General features: G+C 44.4%; 1 protein-coding gene across 3 annotated transcripts in view; it reads right to left on the bottom strand.

Annotated features, from left to right (window-relative positions):
* SLC7A8 (solute carrier family 7 member 8) overlaps positions 1–14,131 on the bottom strand; it is an 80,041-nt gene that overhangs the window by 22,637 nt on the left and 43,273 nt on the right. The gene's annotated exons all lie outside the window — the stretch shown is intronic.

Raw genomic sequence — 14,131 nt, 5'->3', positions numbered from 1 at the left:
ACGTGTCCCACTGCTTAAGCCAGTACATGTCCGGGCCCGTCTGAAGTTTGCTAGAGAGCATATGGATGATCCAGAGGAGTTTTGGGAGAATGTCCTACGGTCTGATGAAACCAAACTGGAACTGTTTGGTAGAAACACAACTTGTCGTGTTTGGAGGAAAAAGAATACTGAGTTGCATCCATCAAACACCATACCTACTGTAAAGCATGGTGGTGGACACATCATGCTTTGGGGCTGTTTCTCTGCAAAGGGGCCAGGACGACTGATTTGGGTACATGAAAGAATGAATGGGGCCATGTATCGTGAGATTTTGAGTGCAAACCTCCTTCCATCAGCAAGGGCATTGAAGATGAAACGTGGCTGGGTCTTTCAGCATGACAATGATCCAAAGCACACCGCCAGGGCAACGAAGGAGTGGCTTCGTAAGAAGCATTTCAAGGTCCTGGAGTGGCCTAGCCAGTCTCCAGATCTCAACCCTATAGAAAACCTTTGGAGGGAGTTGAAAGTCCGTGTTGCCAAGCGAAAAGCCAAAAACATCACTGCTCTAGAGGAGATCTGCATGGAGGAATGGGCCAACATACCAACAACAGTGTGTGGCAACCTTGTGAAGACTTACAGAAAACGTTTGACCTCTGTCATTGCCAACAAAGGATATATTACAAAGTATTGATATGAAATTTTGTTTCTGACCAAATACTTATTTTCCACCAGAATATGCAAATAAAATGATAAAAAAACAGACAATGTGATTTTCTGGATTTTTTTTTCTCAGTTTGTCTCCCATAGTTGAGGTCTACCTATGATGTAAATTACAGACGCCTCTCATCTTTTTAAGTGGTGGAACTTGCACTATTGCTGACTGACTAAATACTTTTTTGCCCCACTGTATATATACACTGCTCAAAAAAATAAAAGGAACACTAAAATACCACATCCTAGATATCACCGAATGAAATATTTCAGTTGCAAATCTTTATTCATTACATAGTGGAATGTGTTGAGAACAATAAAACATAAAAATGATCAACGTAAATCAAAATTAATATCCAATGGAGGTCTGGATTTGGAATGATACTCAAAATCATATTGGAAAATCAAATTACAGGCTGGTCCAACTTCAGTGGAAATGCCTCAAGACAAGGAAATTATGTTCAGTTGTGTGTGTGGCCTCCACATGCCTGTATGACCTCCCTACAACGCCTGGGCATGCTCCTGATGATGCGGCGGATGGTCTCCAGGGGATCTCCTCCCAGACCTGGACTAAAGCATCCGCCAACTCCTGGACAGTCTGTGGTGCGACGTGACGTTGGTGGATGGTGTGAGACATGATGTCCCAGATGTGTTCAATCGGATTCAGGTCAGGGGAACGGGCGGGCCAGTCCATAGCTTCAATGCCTTCATCTTGCAGGAACTGCTGACACACTCCAGCCACATGAGGTCTGGCATTGACCTGCATTAGGAGAAACCCAGGGCCAACCGCACCAGCATATGGTCTCACAAGGGGTCTGAGGATCTCATGTCGGTACCTACTGGCAGTCAGGCTACCTCTTACAGATGCGCCTTTTCTGGGGTGGCTGAGTGCTGATGTTTTTAGCCGGGGGGCAATATCCATGGTCCCTTACTAGGCTATTAATATCAGCCCGCAGCTGTCTGCATAGCCTTTTGCTGATTATTTATTATGGGGGGACCCCACGTCATTTTTTTGCGGGGTCCCCCATTTTAAAAGCCAGTAAAGGCTAAGTATACAGCTGTGAACTGATATTAATAGCCTGGGAAGCTCCATGGGTATTACCCCCTTCCCAGGCTATAAACATCTGCCCCCAGTCACTGGCTTTCCCTCTGCTGGTTTTGAAAATTGCGCAGGAGCCCACAACATTTTTTTCCGTAAAATAATCGTTTATATATATATATATATATATATATATATATATATATATATATATATATTAAATACATGTCCAGTAATTTGCACACACACTGTACTAATTGTATTTGTCACTGACATCTACACTCACTGGCCACTTTATTAGGTACACCTGTCCAACTTCTTGTTAACACTTAATTTCTAATCAGCCAATCACATGGCGGCAACTCAGTGCATTTAGGCATGTAGACTGTTGTGAAATTGGATTCTGGGCTCCCCCGGTGGCCACTTGTGGAATTTAACTTGTGTGCATCATCCCCTCTGTTCACCTGCTCCTATCTGGATGTGGGAGTCGCTATATAACCTTGCTCCTCTGTCAGTTTCATGCCGGTCAACAATGTAATCAGTAGCCTTTCTGTGCATTTTCCTGCTACTAGACAACTCCCAGCTAAGTTGGACTTTTGTCCTTGTGTGTTTTTGCATTTTGTTCCTGTTCACAGCTGCTGTTTCGTTACTGTGTCTGGAAAGCTCTTGTGAGCGGAAATTGCCACTCTGGTGTTATGAGTTAATGCTAGAGTCTTAAAGTAATTTCTGGATGGTGTTTTGATAGGGTTTTCTGCTGACCATGAAAGTGCCCTTTCTGTCTTCATGCTATCTAGTAAGCGGACCTCGATTTTGCTAAACCTATTTTCATACTACGTTTGTCATTTCATCTTAAATCACCGCCAATATATGTGGGGGCCTCTGTCTGCCTTTTGGGAAAATTTCTCTAGAGGTGAGCCAGGACTGTCTTTTCCTCTGCTAGGATTAGGTAGTTCTCCGGCTGGCGCTGGGCATCTAGGGATAAAAAAACGTAGGCATGCTACCCGGCCACTTCTAGTTGTGCGGCAGGCTTAGTTCATGGTCAGTATAGTTTCCATCTTCCAAGAGCTAGTTCTCATATATGCTGGGCTATGTTCTCTCGCCATTGAGAATCATGACAGTTTGACCGGCCCAAAAAAGGGTTAAATTACTGGCTGAGAAAGGAGAGAAAAAAGAAGTCTGCTACAATTTTTTTTTTTTTTTTTTTTCCCTCTAGTTCTGAGTGTGCTCTTAATTGAATCACTTGCTAGTCTGCCTATACTGCAGCCTTCCTCTCTTCCTCTCCTTCTAATCCTTGAATGGCTCTGTGTTCACCTGTTTCAAATGGATCTTCAGAGTGTAGCTACAGGTTTGAATAATCTCGCCACAAAGGTACAAAATTTGCAAGATTTTGTTGTTCATGCACCTATGTCTGAGCCTAGAATTCCTTTGCCTGAATTCTTCTCGGGGAATAGATCTCACTTTCAAAATTTTAAAAATAATTGCAAATTGTTTTTGTCCCTGAAGTCTCGCTCTGCCGGAGACCCTGCACAGCAGGTCAGGATTGTAATTTCCTTGCTCCGGGGCGACCCTCAAGACTGGGCTTTTGCATTGGCACCAGGGGATCCTGCGTTGCTCAATGTGGATGCGTTTTTTCTGGCCTTGGGGTTGCTTTATGAGGAACCTCATTTAGAGCTTCAGGCGGAAAAGGCCTTGATGTCCTTGTCTCAGGGGCAAGATGAAGCTGAAATATACTGCCAAAAATTCCGCAAATGGTCTGTGCTTACTCAGTGGAATGAGTGCGCCCTGGCGGCGATTTTCAGAGAAGGTCTCTCTGATGCCATTAAGGATGTTATGGTGGGGTTCCCTGTGCCTGCGAGTCTGAATGAGTCCATGACGATGGCTATTCAGATCGATAGGCGTCTGCGGGAGCGCAAACCTGTGCACCATTTGGCGGTGTCTACTGAGAAAACGCCAGAAAATATGCAATGTGATAGAATTCTGTCCAGAAGCGAGCGGCAGAATTTTAGACGAAAAAATGGGTTGTGCTTCTATTGTGGTGATTCAACTCATGTTATATCAGCATGCTTTAAGCGTACTAAGAAGCCTGACAAGTCTGTTTCAATTAGCACTTTACAGTCTAAGTTTATTCTATCTGTGACCCTGATTTGTTCTTTGTCATCTATTACCGCGGACGCCTATGTCGACTCTGGCGCTGCTTTGAGTCTTATGGATTGGTCCTTTGCCAAACGCTGTGGGTATGATTTGGAGCCATTGGAGGCTCTGATACCTCTGAAAGGGATTGACTCCACCCCATTGGCTAGTAATAAACCACAATACTGGACACAAGTGACTATGCGTGTTAATCCGGATCACCAGGAGGTTATTCGCTTTCTGGTGCTGTATAATCTACATGATGTTTTGGTGCTGGGATTGCCATGGCTGCAATCTCTTAACCCAGTCCTCGACTGGAGAGCTATGTCTGTGTTAAGCTGGGGATGTAAAGGAACTCATGGGGACGTACCTTTGGTTTCCATTTCATCATCTATTCCCTCTGAGATTCCTGAATTCTTGTCTGACTTTCGTGACGTTTTTGAAGAACCCAAGGTTGGTTCACTACCTCCGCACCGGGAGTGCGATTGTGCCATAGACTTGATCCCGGGTAGTAAATACCCTAAGGGTCGTTTATTTAATCTGTCTGTGCCTGAACACGCTGCTATGCGAGAATATATAAAGGAGTCCTTGGAAAAGGGACATATTCGTCCTTCGTCATCTCCCTTAGGAGCCGGTTTTTTCTTTGTGTCTAAGAAAGACGGCTCTTTGAGGCCGTGTATTGATTATCGACTTTTGAATAAAATCACGGTTAAATATCAATATCCGTTACCACTGCTTACTGATTTGTTTGCTCGTATAAAGGGGGCCAAGTGGTTCTCTAAGATTGATCTCCGTGGGGCGTATAATTTGGTGCGAATCAAGCAGGGGGATGAGTGGAAAACCGCATTTAATACGCCCGAGGGCCATTTTGAGTATTTGGTGATGCCTTTTGGTCTTTCAAATGCCCCTTCAGTCTTCCAGTCCTTTATGCATGACATTTTCCGCGATTATTTGGATAAATTTATGATTGTGTATCTGGATGATATTCTGATTTTTTCGGATGACTGGGACTCTCATGTCCAGCAGGTCAGGAGGGTTTTTCAGGTTTTGCGGTCTAATTCCTTGTGTGTGAAGGGTTCTAAGTGTGTTTTTGGGGTTCAGAAGATTTCCTTCTTGGGATACATTTTTTCCCCCTCTTCCATCGAGATGGATCCTGTCAAGGTTCAGGCTATTGGTGATTGGACGCAACCCTCTTCTCTTAAGAGTCTTCAGAAATTTTTGGGCTTTGCTAACTTTTATCGTCGATTTATTGCTGGTTTTTCTGATGTTGTAAAACCATTGACTGATTTGACTAAGAAGGGTGCTGATGTTGCTGATTGGTCCCCTGATGCTGTGGAGGCCTTTCGGGAGCTCAAGCGCCGCTTTTCTTCCGCCCCAGTGTTGCGTCAGCCTGATGTTGCTCTTCCTTTTCAGGTTGAGGTCGACGCTTCTGAAATCGGAGCTGGGGCGGTGTTGTCGCAGAGAAGTTCCGACTGCTCCGTGATGAGACCTTGTGCTTTTTTTTCCCGTAAATTTTCGCCCGCCGAGCGGAATTATGATATTGGGAATCGGGAGCTTTTGGCCATGAAGTGGGCTTTTGAGGAGTGGCGTCACTGGCTTGAGGGGGCCAGACATCAGGTGGTGGTATTGACTGACCACAAAAATTTAATTTACCTTGAGTCTGCCAGGCGCCTGAATCCTAGACAAGCGCGCTGGTCGTTGTTTTTCTCTCGGTTTAATTTTGTGGTGTCTTACCTACCGGGTTCTAAGAATGTTAAGGCGGATGCCCTTTCTAGGAGTTTTGAGCCTGACTCCCCTGGTAATTCTGAGCCCACAGGTATCCTTAAAGATGGAGTGATATTGTCTGCCGTTTCTCCAGACCTGCGGCGGGCCTTGCAGGAGTTTCAGGCGGATAGACCTGATCGTTGCCCACCTGGTAGACTGTTTGTTCCTGATGATTGGACCAGTAGAGTCATCTCTGAGGTTCATTCTTCTGCGTTGGCAGGTCATCCTGGAATCTTTGGTACCAGGGATTTGGTGGCAAGGTCCTTCTGGTGGCCTTCCCTGTCACGAGATGTGCGAGGCTTTGTGCAGTCTTGTGACGTTTGTGCTCGGGCCAAGCCTTGTTGTTCTCGGGCTAGTGGATTGTTGTTACCCTTGCCTATCCCGAAGAGGCCTTGGACGCACATCTCGATGGATTTTATTTCGGATCTGCCTGTTTCTCAGAAGATGTCTGTCATCTGGGTGGTGTGTGACCGTTTCTCTAAGATGGTCCATCTGGTTCCCTTGCCTAAGTTGCCTTCTTCTTCCGAGTTGGTTCCTCTGTTTTTTCAAAATGTTGTTCGTTTGCATGGTATTCCGGAGAATATCGTTTCTGACAGAGGGACCCAATTCGTGTCTAGATTTTGGCGGGCATTCTGTGCTAGGATGGGCATAGATTTGTCTTTTTCGTCTGCTTTCCATCCTCAGACTAATGGCCAGACCGAGCGGACTAATCAGACCTTGGAGACATATTTGAGGTGTTTTGTGTCTGCGGATCAGGATGATTGGGTTGCTTTTTTGCCTTTGGCGGAGTTCGCCCTCAATAATCGGGCCAGCTCTGCCACCTTGGTGTCCCCGTTTTTCTGTAATTCGGGGTTTCATCCTCGATTTTCCTCCGGTCAAGTGGAGTCTTCGGATTGTCCTGGAGTGGATGCTGTGGTGGAGAGGTTGCATCAGATTTGGGGGCAGGTGGTGGACAATTTGAAGTTGTCCCAGGAGAAGACTCAGCTTTTTGCCAACCGCCGTCGTCGTGTTGGTCCTCGGCTTTGTGTTGGGGACTTGGTGTGGTTGTCTTCTCGTTTTGTCCCTATGAGGGTTTCTTCTCCTAAGTTTAAGCCTCGGTTCATCGGCCCGTACAAGATATTGGAGATTCTTAACCCTGTGTCCTTCCGTTTGGACCTCCCTGCATCCTTTTCGATTCATAATGTTTTTCATCGGTCATTGTTGCGCAGGTATGAGGTACCAGCTGTGCCTTCCGTTGAGCCTCCTGCTCCGGTGTTGGTTGAGGGTGAGTTGGAGTATGTTGTGGAAAAGATCTTGGACTCTCGTGTTTCCAGACGGAAACTCCAGTATCTGGTCAAATGGAAGGGATACGGTCAGGAGGATAATTCTTGGGTCACTGCCTCTGATGTTCATGCCTCCGATCTTGTCCGTGCCTTTCATAGGGCTCATCCTGATCGCCCTGGTGGTTCTGGTGAGGGTTCGGTGCCCCCTCCTTGAGGGGGGGGTACTGTTGTGAAATTGGATTCTGGGCTCCCCCGGTGGCCACTTGTGGAATTTAACTTGTGTGCATCATCCCCTCTGTTCACCTGCTCCTATCTGGATGTGGGAGTCGCTATATAACCTTGCTCCTCTGTCAGTTTCATGCCGGTCAACAATGTAATCAGTAGCCTTTCTGTGCATTTTCCTGCTACTAGACAACTCCCAGCTAAGTTGGACTTTTGTCCTTGTGTGTTTTTGCATTTTGTTCCTGTTCACAGCTGCTGTTTCGTTACTGTGTCTGGAAAGCTCTTGTGAGCGGAAATTGCCACTCTGGTGTTATGAGTTAATGCTAGAGTCTTAAAGTAATTTCTGGATGGTGTTTTGATAGGGTTTTCTGCTGACCATGAAAGTGCCCTTTCTGTCTTCATGCTATCTAGTAAGCGGACCTCGATTTTGCTAAACCTATTTTCATACTACGTTTGTCATTTCATCTTAAATCACCGCCAATATATGTGGGGGCCTCTGTCTGCCTTTTGGGAAAATTTCTCTAGAGGTGAGCCAGGACTGTCTTTTCCTCTGCTAGGATTAGGTAGTTCTCCGGCTGGCGCTGGGCATCTAGGGATAAAAAAACGTAGGCATGCTACCCGGCCACTTCTAGTTGTGCGGCAGGCTTAGTTCATGGTCAGTATAGTTTCCATCTTCCAAGAGCTAGTTCTCATATATGCTGGGCTATGTTCTCTCGCCATTGAGAATCATGACAGTAGACATGGTCAAGACAATCTCCTGCAGTTCAAACCGAGCATCAGTATGGGGAAGAAAGGTGATTTGAGTGCCTTTGAACGTGGCATGGTTGTTGGTACCAGAAGGGCTGGTCTGAGTATTTCAGAAACTGCTGATCTACTGGGATTTTCACGCACAACCATCTCTAGGGTTTACAGAGAATGGTCCGAAAAAGAAAAAAAATCCAGTGAGCGGCAGTTCTGTGGGCGGAAATGCCTTGTTGATGCCAGAGGTCAGAGGAGAATGGGCAGACTGGTTCGAGCTGATAGAAAGGCAACAGTGACTCAAATCGCCACCCGTTACAACCAAGGTAGGCCTAAGAGCATCTCTGAACGCACAGTGCGTCGAACTTTGAGGCAGATGGGCTACAGCAGCAGAAGACCACACCGGGTACCACTCCTTTCAGCTAAGAACAGGAAACTGAGGCTACAATTTGTACAAGCTCATCGAAATTGGACAGTAGAAGATTGGAAAAACGTTGCTTGGTCTGATGAGTCTCGATTTCTGCTGCGACATTCGGATGGTAGGGTCAGAATTTGGCGTAAACAACATGAAATCTTTGGGATGTGGTGGAACGGGAGATTCGCATCAGGGATGTGCAGCCGACAAATCTGCGGCAACTGTGTGATGCCATCATGTCAATATGGACCAAAATCTCTGAGGAATGCTTCCAGCACCTTGTTGAATCTATGCCACGAAGAATTGAGGCAGTTCTGAAGGCAAAAGGGGGTCCAACCCGTTACTAGCATGGTGTACCTAATAAAGTGGCCAGTGAGTGTATATATCGACCTAATCTGCATCTATTTACTGTATGTAATCCATCTCTTCTATCCTGTCGGCTCCTGCAGTGATTTTACAGAAGCCGGCACATGAGCACTCGTCCGTATTCCTCGCTAGTGTGACTCCGGCCTTAAATGCATGTTAGATTCGCTGAATAACCCTTTTAAAGTGTTCCTGCTTTATATTATAATGAGCATTTATCCATGCTCATTTTTATATCGAGACTATGCAGACAATATGAAATGAATTTTCACCGTCCTCATCAGGTCTAAATATTCTATTTAGTAATATACTGTTTGTATGGAAAAATCTGGTGACAGATTGGCTTTAATGCTATTTATTACCTGTTCGTATATCTGTCACTAATTTATTTTTCTTTACATCTTTGTAAAGTTCTATCTCACCTTTTCAAAGAATATTGGTGCCCACGATTAGGACTAGCAACATTTTGGACTCAGCGTATTTTCGCTGCCTCCAAAACGCTGGGTTCTAATCACGCAGTTAAATCCGCATGTTATTAGTGGACTACGCGGATTTACTGCATGAATGGCTATGGGGGAAACTACGCATCGGAGACTAGCATCTCTGCTGCCAAAATTAACGTGCTGCGGCTTGTAAACCTGCACCGTGGGTGAGTTTACTCAGCAGTAAATAGAAGTACAGTGGGCATGGGATTTATAGAAATCCCATCCATTGAGCTTGTAATGTAGAACGCAGGATTTTGGAAGCAGAGCAAATGTGCTGAGTCCAAAACGCTACTATTCCTTATCTTGGGCACGCAGCCTTAATGATTTTTTGCTATCACACTGTCATGTGGAGAAACTGATTTTTGGAAATTATGGTAAATTGAGATGGTTTTGGCACAATAGCAGAAAAAAACGCACTGAGGCTGCAAACATGTAAAAGAAGGATTGTGGCCCATTCAGATAGGCCTATTTTGACTCATTAACAAGTGCAGATCGACTATATAAACATTTCAGCCAATTTAATTACTTATGTAAACAGAACTATCCTTACAGCACAAAATGACTGATCAAACCAAGTACAGGCGCTCGGTGCACCATGGCGGGGCAAACCATTTAAGTTCACCTGCACACCTGCTTGTTTTCAGTCTATCTCCACCCTTTCCTCCTCCTCTTTGATTGACAGCTCAGGCTTTATAGAGTCAGAGAAGGGATAGATGGAAAACAAGCAGATGGGAAGGTGTAATTATATATTTGGCCCCACCCTCATGCACCGAGCACCTGTGCTTGGCTTGAACAGTTGACGGACGTCATTTAAAACAATCATTCTTTCCCCATAAAATATCATATTACCGGCAGCACATCTCCTGTTTACAAGGGGTGATGAGCTACTGACTAATGATTTTTATGCTGATACAAACAATCCAATGCCGGTGATTATACTGGTGTTTCTCTGACCGAGGTGGTACACCCGTTCCTGGGATAGCTGCTACGCTGGCTCCTCTTGACACGATGGCCCTGGAGGGGGTCACTCGTAGGCCGTAAGTCCTTCTAACAAAGTCTATCAAGGAACGCTGAGTCTCCTTTGCCCCATCCGACCCCACCCTGCCTGTTGTCCTAGACCTAATCGACCCCTGTACCGTACATTGGTCTGAAAACGACGGCCTGGCTCACTCACATCTCCCTTTTATCACCGTAGGCATCCTTCCCCGGTTGAGGTCTCCTCTTGGATCTTCAAGGGTCCTTGATCAACAGCGGGTGAGTTCCTGGACACGAGGGAAAGAGGGCTGGGCTCCGGCTCTCGGGTGACGTCGTCTGAACTCTGGAACTTGACCGGTGTAGAGCGGAGATTCAGACCTTGACCGACGCAGTCTGGGCTCTGGGTCTTGATCGGCATAGTTGGGTCTTCGGATCTCACTTGGTGATGTCCGGGCTCTGTCTGACAGAGACCAGCACCCTGCTGTCACACACTTTTCACCAAAACCTATCACTCCTGCTGCAGCGTCGTCCCTGGTCCATGTCCGCACCTCTCTCTCTCTCTCTCTCTTGGTGTCAAATCCCTCAGCGGTTTGGCACATAGGACCTTTATATCTGGGAAATTCTTCATCACAGGCACTTGACCGGGTGCAGTATTTTAACTCATCCCCTCAGATGGTCCCTTCTAGCCAGTAGCTTGCAGCCTTTCTGTACTAAATGATACATCCCGCAGGGGCTCTTCAGGGGTACCATCGCCTCCTCTTACTCACCGACATATTTACCGTATATGGCTAGAAATTCATCTTGCTCACTGTCGACTTGTCTAAATCCACCATAACACAAAATAAAGCACCTGAGCGGGTGCAGTATTTGAACTCATCCCCTCGTATGGTCCCTTCTAGCCAGTAGCTTGCAGCCTTCCCGTACTAAATGATACATCCCACAAGGGCTCTTCAGGGGTACTGTCGCCTCCTCTTACTCACTGACATATTTATATGGCTAGAAATTCATCTTGTTCACTGTCGGCTTGTCTAAATCCACCATAACACAAAATAAAGCCAGCTGCTTGATATAGTAGTGACAGAAGGACTTAAGCAAGCACTACCCAGTGACGCCTGTCACCTGTAGCTACTAAATGAATGGCACTTCAATACATCACATGCAAGATTTAATACATACATTTTTCGATTTGAAAAAATTTGATCTTCTTTCACTCTGCATATCAAAGCCTTGTTCTAGGTTTCAGAATTACCTCAAGTGAATTGGAAAAGTTTTTTGTTTACATAATAATAGCAACGATCATTTATGTAGAACTGAATGTGCTCTATATTTCGAATAACAATGGCGATGAGATCCACCAGCCAAATGTTTCTCAACTCACATAGACACCCTGCATACTGTATTGCGGCAAAGCACACAATGACATACATATTGTTTGCTGCATATACTGCATAACCTCAGAGGATTGGATCAGTTGCATATATTGATCTGAATACATCATTCTGCAAGACTTCCTGAGTGCTCAGCTCTGACACATATATAGCTGTACATAAAGCACAGCTTATTATACCGTCACAAGACTCACAAATCTTTCCGATCAGATGCAGAGAAGACGAGGCAACTCGCCAATTTGCTAACCAGCTATGGCGTATTTCCAGTGCCCATATTGAGGCAGGTCAGACACAACACAAATGATCCACAGGGAATTTACTGAGAGCTAACAAGGACACTTCCTAAGTGTCACATCCGTGCATGTGGTGAAAGGGCAAAAAGGAGAAAAGCTGCACCCACATGTAGTCTAGAACAGCTCTCTCATGCCAACACCCAAAAATGTGTCCCTGAGACATTGCGATAATGGATAACGAACCAAGACAAAATGCACAGATAATAAGTACTATATGAAATGGAAGAACGCAAAACTACGCGATAACATATATGAAGGGTGTGTATGGAATACTATGTGCAGTGACTGATAAACAGAGGACAGCATCGGGGTGGTTACAGCACAACCCATCCCCCATCACCATCTCACTCATATCCTTTGTTGGATACAGGAATCACCATCCTGTTGTTTACTGTCCAAACACGCAGGGCTTCTTTATGGAACATTATCCTCTCTACATACCTATTCCAAGGTTACTACACACTGTTTTTCTTTATAGTATCTATGTACTTAATGTTTATGCATTTACTCAGGTTTGCTTAAACATATTTATTGAATCTAAAACCTAAGGGTATGTGCACACGTCAGGATTTCTTGCAGAAATTTCCTGAAGAAAACTGGAAATTTTCTGCAAGAAATCCGCATTTTTTTTTTTTGCGTTTTTTTCCCGTTTTTTTCACGTTTTTTTTTTAGCATTTTGCAAGCGTAATTAGCTTGCAGAATGCTAAAGTTTTTCAAGCGATCTGTAGCATCGCTTAGAAAACTGACTGACAGGTTGGTCACACTTGTCAAACATACTGTTTGACAAGTGTGACCAACTTTTTACTATAGATGCTGCTTATGCAGCATCAATAGTAAAAGATAGAATGTTTAAAAATAATAAAAAAAATTAAAAAATGGTTATACTCACCCTCTGCAGACAGCTGATATCCTCAGCGGCGTCCGTTCCTATAGATGGTGTGGTTCAGGACCTTCGATGACGTCGCGGTCACGTGAGCGGTCACATGACCGGTCTCGCGACCAATCACAAGACAGCGACGTCATCGCAGGTCCTGAACCACACCATCTATAGGAACGGAAGAGAGAGCATGCAGCGCTGAGAGGCGGGAATGCTCCGGGGGCCATCGAAGGTGAGTATATCACTATTTTTTATTTTAATTCTTTTTTTTTTGACCAATTATATGGTGCCCAGTCCGTGGAGGAGAGTCTCCTCTCCTCCACCCTGGGTACCAACCGCATATAATCTGCTTACTTCCTGCATGGTGTGCACAGCCCCGTGGGAAAGTAAGCAGATCAATGCACTCCTAGTTGTGCGGAATCCCCGCAATTCCACAAATTTAATGAACATGTTGCTTTTTTTTCCGCGATGCGATTTTTTCGCGGAAAAAAATGCAGCATGTGCACAAAATATGCGGAATACACTGAAAATAATGGGAGGCATATGTAAGCGTTTTTTCGCGTTTTTTTCGTGTTTTTATCACGTTTTTATAGAGAAAAAACGCGAAAAAAAACGCGAAAAATACTGAACGTGTGCACATGGCCTAAAGTATAAAGCTACCTACAACCTAGAGGAATTGTAATGCAACCTACAATCTAAAGTAACCACAGAACAACCATCACCCTAAAGGCATAAATAACCATAAAGCAACCTACAACCTAGAGGAATTGTAATGCAACCTACAATCTAAAGTAATCACAAAGCAGCCATCACCCTAAAGGCATAAATAACCATAAAGCAATCTAAAACCTAGCGTAACCATAAAGCAACCTATAGTCTAAAGGAATCATAAAGCAACCACAATCTGAACGCCTAAATAACCATAAACCAATCTACAACTTAAAGTAACCATATAGCAACCTGTCACCTAAAGTAATCATAAAACAATGTACAACCTAAAGCAACACACAACATAAAGCAACAGTAAAGGAACCTATAACCTAAAATAATTGTAAAGCAACCTATAACCTAAAGTAACCATAAAGCAACCAATATAAACTCATAAATAACCATAAACCAATCTAAAACCTAAAGTAACCATAAAGCAACTACAACCTGAATGCCTAAATAAACATAAAGCAATCTACAATTTAAAGTAACCATATAGCAACCTGTCACCTAAAGTAAACATAAAACAATGTACAACGTAAAGCAACTCACAACATAAAGCAACAGTAAATCAACCTATATCTAAAATAATTGTAAAGCATCCTATAACCTAAAGTACGGTAACCATAATACACTGCACAGAACAGCCCAGTTTTTTTCATATATAAGTTTTTATGTAGAGTTAGATATGCATTTAATTAATGTAAATGATCACATATGGCGACCGCAATCTGCAACCAGATTTCTTTTTGTGACTCACTATGTATGATAATATTCTGAGC

This window comes from Ranitomeya variabilis, chromosome 1, assembly GCF_051348905.1.
Source record: "Ranitomeya variabilis isolate aRanVar5 chromosome 1, aRanVar5.hap1, whole genome shotgun sequence".
NCBI classification, from domain to species: Eukaryota; Metazoa; Chordata; class Amphibia; order Anura; family Dendrobatidae; genus Ranitomeya; species Ranitomeya variabilis.
This window is presented reverse-complemented; position numbering and strand designations above follow the sequence as displayed.